This window comes from Odontomachus brunneus, unplaced genomic scaffold (genome assembly GCF_010583005.1).
Source record: "Odontomachus brunneus isolate Ranch 3 - 2012 unplaced genomic scaffold, Obru_v1 Obru_scaffold_097, whole genome shotgun sequence".
Taxonomy (NCBI): domain Eukaryota; kingdom Metazoa; phylum Arthropoda; class Insecta; order Hymenoptera; family Formicidae; genus Odontomachus; species Odontomachus brunneus.
In genome coordinates this window covers 381365-387287 of record NW_022639547.1, presented here as the reverse complement: position 1 = coordinate 387287, position 5923 = coordinate 381365, and positions in this window count along the sequence as shown.

Genomic DNA, 5923 nt, shown 5'->3' with positions numbered 1-5923 from the left:
CTCGTCGCCCGGGTATCACTACGCCGTCCCCTCACAGCCCGCGCCTCGGCCAATCGCCGCGCGCCGTCGGGCCGGCGGGGCGCGCTGTTGGCCAGCGGGGGTACGGCGGGGTAGGTTCGCGCGGCGGCCGCGACGCACCGGCCGCCTACGCGGCCGCGAGCTAGACCCGCGCGCGCGGCTTCCCTAGCTTGCCGAAAGGTGCGGAAAAAAGCCCGTGGTGGTTTTAATCGCGCGAACGGCGCGTGAGAGCGAGAGCGACATGGACGATGGAGGATAGAGCGACGGAGAGAGAGAGAAAGAGCGAGCGAGTAAGAGAGAAAGAGAGAGAAAAGGCGACGAAGGCGAAGAGACGCCGCACCGTGCGCGACGTGGCGCGGCCACGGGCCGGCTCGCGCGTACCCGCGACCGCCCCGTAACAAATCCGTTTTACACGGCGGGGTGGGTGCGGTCGTGTTTACAGGACGAGTCCGGGCGAACTAACCGGGCCTGTGATTGGCCGGCGCGCACCTGCAATGCGTCAGGCAGCGCGCGGACTGTGCCGTGTCGCGCCGGCTACCGGGTCAGAGAGCCGGGCTTCCCTGCCGCTGCGAGGAGACCGCTCCGATGCAACCGACGCGTTTTTCGGCTACGCGTTCTGGGGTGTATACCCGCGTTTTCCCCGAGTCCCTTCCCTCCCATTACCGCGCTTCCCTCGCAGCCGCCGCGTTTCCTGTTACCTCTTCCCGTTACCGCCGCGATCGCCCCTTTGGCTACCGTGTCCCGGCCGCTTGGTCACCCCTTTCTCTCTCTCTCTCTCTCTCTCTCTCTCTGTCCATACATCGCCGAATCACCGGTGATTTTCTTTCCTCGTGCGACGATCTTCGCGTGCTTCCGCGTATCAGACCCCGCTTGCGCGTCCGTCCGTCTGCCCGCTTCGTCGCAGTCTCGTCATCGACTTCGCCGAGATCGCGACGATGACGAGAGATCCGTTTTTTTACATTGGTCTTTTTTTATCGCGGGACGGAACAAGGCGTGAGGTGTCCTCGATGGGGTGTCCTCGCAGCCGACGGGGTCTGGCCCCACGTGAAACACGGGGGTGTACTCGACGCGATGAATGATCTTTTTTTCCTCACGCAGCGATACGTTACGCGATAGAAAGCGTCGGTCGGTCGCCTTCGGTCGCTCTTATCGATCGACTCTTACGTTTCTCCTTTTTTCTCGCCTTTTTCGATGAAATAAGGGCCTCTTGGCGAAAGACCGCATCACAGAGGAAACCTATCGCTCTCGCAAACGACGCAAATTGGATCTACCCGAGGCTAGGCGGACAGAGAGAGAGAGAGAGAGAGAGAGAGAGAGAAGAAAGTTGCTATAATTTTCCTGCGTTTTCTCTCTCCCTCTCTCTCTCTCTCTCTCTCTCTCTCTCTCTCTTTCTCATTTTGCCAAGTATTGATTTTGATCAATTTCATCGGTGAGCGCTCTAGCACAAATCTCCTTCACCTCGAGGAATTTACAGGCGGGTGTAAAGCGTGAAAATTTATCGTACCCGGCCGTACCGTCGTCGTCATAGTCGTCGTCGCCCTTGTCCTCTGCACCCCTTTCCTATAGTTTCTTTTACCTTTCTCCCCTATTACCTTTCCTTCCCTCTCTCTTCTCCCTCTCTCTTTCTCTCCTATATTTTTCTTTCCTTCCCTGTCCTTCTCTGGCGGCGCTCTCGCTCTCGCTCTTGCTCTGGTATACAGTCGCTCCTTCAGCACCCGTTTCGCTACCCCCCCTTCCTTCTCTCTACACCTCCCGCCGCTTTGCCTATATACTATTTCCACTTTCCCGGTATGTGTGTCAGTGCGGCAATTTGACAGTGGTGTCAGATAACGCATAATCGCGCCGATAGCGATGGATTAGGATGATTAAGTTCGAGCGCGCTCGAACGATAAGTGACTGTTTATGGATAAAAACTGGAGACATTAAATTATTATCTAGTATGGGCGTCTATATAAATAAGGGGCTGAAATACACGAGAGGCTCTTTGACTCCCTTCTTCCTCTCTTTCTCTCTCTCTCTCTCTCTCTCTCTGGTCCCCTATCTGTCTCTTTCTTCTCTCTCTCTCTCTCTCTCTTTCTCCCTCTCGATCTTGCGCTCCTTTTCGCACGCTCGCTCGCTCGTATTCGCCATGTGCTCTACTTCGAGAGAAAGAGAGGGAGAAAGAGAGAAGGAAGGAGAGGGAAAGAGAGAGGATCCCACGTATAGATTATACTCCCCAAAAGTTCTGCATTGCGTTCTCGGTCGTACATGAGACGGTAAACATGCTCGCCCAGATTATCAGTCGATCTTATCAATAATCGTCGTTTATCAAACTATGGATTACGAATGCGTCGATATGTGGAACGTTAGTAAGATAGATTGGCACGTCGCGGAGATAATCTCAGCCGAGTTCACTTCTCCCGTACAGCCTCATTCTCACGGGGGGAATATAATCTCACGTCTACGTAAGATTACATTCTTATCGGCGCGAATGAAGTGCTGAGGCGTCGTTGAGTTTTCGAACGTTGTCCGCGACATCGGAATTTGATCGGCCAGCGTTCGAATCGCGGCCGAATTTGCCTGTTATCGGCACGACCCGTTCCGGTGAGAAAGGGGTGGACCGTTCCTCGTCACCTCGCGAATCGCATAAATATCCGCGGAATCGTTACTTCGCGTTTACTTGCGATTTATTAGGCCGGGCGAGCGGCGCGAACAATAACACACCTAGAGGTGTGTTCGCGGGCGCGCACGGCGACCGGCAGGCGGGACTAAAATTTTTACGAAGGCGATTACGGAAGGTGAGACTCCACGCAAGCTGGTGGCCGTGCGCGCGCGGTGAATTATTCAGCGCGCCTCTCCGAACTCCTTCGTGGATGCGCGCGCGCGCACGCTTCTTCTACGAACGAACGTCGTGAAGTCGCGAAATCGCGCGCCTACGCGCCGCAGGGAAAATACGCAAAAAGCAAAAAGCCGGTTTTGGAGAATTAAGATAAAATTATCGATTCCTCCGGATACTTAATCCTAAATATTCTTATCGTTCTGGAGTATTTAAATACGAGTATTTAAACTTTCAAAACAGAATATATGTATGTACAACATAAAATATATATGTATATATACAGGGTGTTTCAGAACAATGCTGCTCGTGAGGATGCGGATTAGGCTAAACTGAACAAAAAATTTCTCTACCATTTCTCAAAAAAACCACGTGAAATTTTGAGTTATTAATCAAAGAAAACATTTTAAGTTAAAAGTTTAAATATTCGTATTTAAAAATCAAAACACTAAGAATGTCAGAAGAATCAGGTATTCGAACGTTGACACTTTTACCTTGCCGTTTTCGAAAACTGACAATATTATCAATCCATGAGCTCCAGGAACGTAAGGCTCCAGGCAGGGAGAGAAGGAGGGAAAATAGAAAAGTGATGGTAGCGCGGTTCCACGGCAGTGTGTGTGTGTGTGTGTGTGCATAGTGTGACGCTATGTTCAAGGCACGCATCTCGATGACGCTCGAGAGAGAGATCGATTATGGAAGCGACACGGACAATAGTTACGGCGACGACTTCGGATACATCGACATATGGACATCTGGACCCGAGCATTCTGTCAGGGGAAGTGTAATTAGCGATAAGGGTAAAGTCACGGCGCTTCACCAAAAATCGATACGCTCTCTCGGCTTCAAGACGATTGGGACACTTTTTCGATGCACCTCGGAATGTATGTAGCTGTCGTCCAATGGTAGAATTCGTTTTCGAGTATTCTTGTAAAAGAGGTTAGGATCTCCCATTGGATGTCGCATGCAGAAAGAAGTGTTTGCACCGTTCTGCAGAACGAGTACGCACATGCCAGGACAATAGCCTTAATGTGTCACGCAACTTGGTTATTAGGATTCTCTAATCGCACGCAAATATTGATTTATTATTTATTGATTATCTCTCCTAAGAAGAACGGGAACGATGTGATCTCGCAGCGATGACTTTACGTTCCGGAAACGAATGTGCTGAGAGAAAATGTATCCAAGAAAAATAATAGATATTTATTCCGCGAGTAAAATTTAACATATTTGCTTACACTAATATGAGATATTTTGCAAATATACATTTTTTTTAATCTTAAGGAGACCTTATTTTTTCATGGAGACGTTTATTCTCTTTAAACAAGAGAATTTAGATTTAAGATAACAAGTAATTAATACTCATCACAAAGAAATGTTTACTATTTTTCGCATATTCTTTCTCTCAGTGTACGATTAGATAATATTACTAATTCAATTATACAGAATATTAAAGTTCTTTACCTGAACTTTCTTTTATCGATAATAATGCCTCTGAATGTGACTTGTAAGTCTTCTGATTGGCTTTCAGACAAAAGAGAATTCAGAATAAGAGCTATTATGTCATAGATATAATGCAAAGTGGTTTACACATGTTTTAAAAGTTGGAGCTCAACACATACTGTCAAAATTCAAATATTATTACCGGCAGACTTATGCAATAATAATATAATTAACAGCACTAAATAATAATACTAAGAATTAATAATACATTACTGAGAAAACCCGTCACACACACGCACGCACATATACATACAGTAATGACTCTTTTTGACATTTCAGCGTGCTTCCAACTTCATCTAAACAATTTTGCAATTCACTGTATACTCGGTTACAAAACGATTGCCACACATTTTTTCGAGTGGTTGTCACAAATTAAGAGACACTGCTGACGCGTTTGCGCTGTAATCAGTTATAACAGGAGTCAAGACGGTAGAGAACGTGAAAATAAATTTGATTGATATAACATTCAAATATTATTATCCTCCCGTAGTTTAAATTACGAAATTATGAACTTTGGAGGTACAAATTCCTTTATTAACTAATTACAACGCGAACGTATCAGCAGTGTCTCTCAATTGATTGACAATCAGGAGCGCGCTGCAACTTCATTCGGAAAAAAACGTGACTACTGTTTAGCGTAAACGTAGAGTGTGCAAACTCTGGTTCAATTGACGTTCCAACCAGATATTCATAGGTCGATGTTCGTATATAAGAACGCTAATCGGCATAATTTTCGGCAAGTTCAATTCCGTCGAAGCATGCTTCCCCCTCTCTCTCTCTCTCTCTCTCTTTCTCTCCCCTTACGTCGATATCGGTTCTTCGCCGCCGTGGCCGGCGGCTCTGTCGCCGCCGCCGCGAATAGACGCGACGATCATTTTCGCGCGATCGCGGGGCCATCGGGACGCGAGGAGACGTCGCCGAAATTAAACCGGTCTTGATCCCGCGGCGAGAATGTGAGAATACCGGCGCGGCAGCGGCGGCGGCGTGTCTCCCCTCGATCGGCGATTCGGGGCGACATACGCGCGCCCCGGCCACGCCGAGGGACGGCGACCTGTTCCTTACGGGGATGGATTACGTGCGAAAGCGTGCGCTCGCTCGCTCGCGAGGGCGACGAAGTTTCTTTCTTCGCGTTAAAGCGTACGTGCAAGAGTTACGCATATCGATCGCGCCGCTCCTCCGGCCAGGAACACGGCGACGCGGCCGCCAAGAACACCGCTGTCCGCGTCCGCACCGCGCCGCGCCGCTACGCTGCTCCACGCGCGCGCGCGCACGCTCATTCACGTGTGTGTGTGTGTGTGTCCGATGAATTGTTAACCGGCCCGTCGTTGTGTGACCGTGACCGATATATCCCGGAGACGCGGCGGCCGGTTACGCGCACCCGGCGGACGACCGTCGTCGATAAGGCTAATTAGCGGCGGCGGCGACGGCGGCGACGAGTGTACGTATATATGTGCATACACAGAAAAATTGCTCGCTACCGTCGTCGTCGCGCGAGGGTGCCGAGTCCGCGAGAACTCCGCGACGTTCTCGAGATTTCCACCCCCGTCGAGAAGGAAAGAGAGGTGGAAAAGGCGGCGCGTCCAACGGGGG